We start from the raw sequence: 1176 nt of genomic DNA, 5'->3' as shown, positions 1-1176 counted from the left end.
TGCTGAACGTGGTATGACGGTAGTTTTCACGATAACACTTGTATTTTTATAGGAAGTCAGTCCTGTGGAGAGGGCATTTCCATTTTTAGCTGTGTTCTGTGGCCACTCTGAATGGTGGCAGTTGCAGGCTGTTTTTAAAGTCCACAGAAAAATGCTTTCTGATAAATCTTGCTTGAAGATCGAGAGTGGCGTATAGCTTTTAATGTAATAACCAACATTTTAGTAACTAATGTTTTGATTTTTATCTGTTCTCTCTACTACTACTGTCATGCATCTCCAGTCAAGGGACAAAACCCATGCTTTAGCATGTTTGCTTCCCTTGCTCTGCTTTTCCTTCTGTCTCCATCTGCCTCTCTCTTTTCAGGTTTGTGATTTTGTTTTGTTTTCAGGCCCTTGGCTTTACATCCAGTTCCCCCCTCCCCATTCCACTACTGTGTAATTGGTAAAACAATCTGATAATTGTTTGGTTACCTTTAATAACATGATCTGTGGGATGGAAATGGCACACGCTAGCTGTAGTAGTGAGATTGTTGTGTTTGTTCGGACTAGGAACTCCAGATGGCATTTTCAGCAGTGCTTGATACTGGTCTGACTTTGTTCCTCTTTCAGTCCTGGCTTGACTTGGAACAGAACTTGGACACTGCTAAGCACTTTTTTTTTCCGGATTCTTATCACTCTTTTTAATTTAAATAGTTATGCAGGTCCTTAATTTAGGACACCTGTTCTAGAACTCTTTAGTCCCCTTGCACGCTTTATAATCAATAAACTTTTAGCCTATCTAAATAAGCTTCAGTGTTTGAGCAGCTTTTAGTGCCAGAAGATATTTTATGGATTTCCTCGTATGAACTGACAGCCTTCACCTAGGAAAAAGTTGCTTGGTGCAGACTCCTCCTAAAATAAGGGTGTAAAGTTAGCATGCTTTTTCCCCCTCAGGAAATTAATTTCTTTATGTGTATTTTCCCTCCTTTTTTTTTTTCTATTCGTCTCCTTATCAGTTATGGACCTACATGACCTTAACTCTCTAGAAATGCTTTCAGTCATGTCCTGTACTGGTTTCATTGTAATTGCTGGAGTAATTAGAAGTTTGCCCCTCTGGGAGCCACCGCTTTTTGCAGCTTTGTGCTGTTTGGGTGACATGCAATTAAGCCTGAATTGATCTGCTGCTGCTCTCTTTCC

General features: G+C 40.1%; 1 protein-coding gene across 1 annotated transcript in view; it reads left to right on the top strand.

Moving 5' to 3' along the window:
* The window catches only part of PER2 (period circadian clock 2), a 27520-nt gene that overhangs the window by 20221 nt on the left and 6123 nt on the right, over positions 1-1176 (top strand). The gene's annotated exons all lie outside the window — the stretch shown is intronic.

This window comes from Buceros rhinoceros, unplaced genomic scaffold (genome assembly GCF_000710305.1).
Source record: "Buceros rhinoceros silvestris isolate BGI_N320 unplaced genomic scaffold, ASM71030v1 scaffold14488, whole genome shotgun sequence".
NCBI lineage: Eukaryota > Metazoa > Chordata > Aves > Bucerotiformes > Bucerotidae > Buceros > Buceros rhinoceros.
The sequence above is the reverse complement of the archived record's forward strand: the minus strand, read 5'-3'. Positions and strand labels throughout refer to the sequence as shown.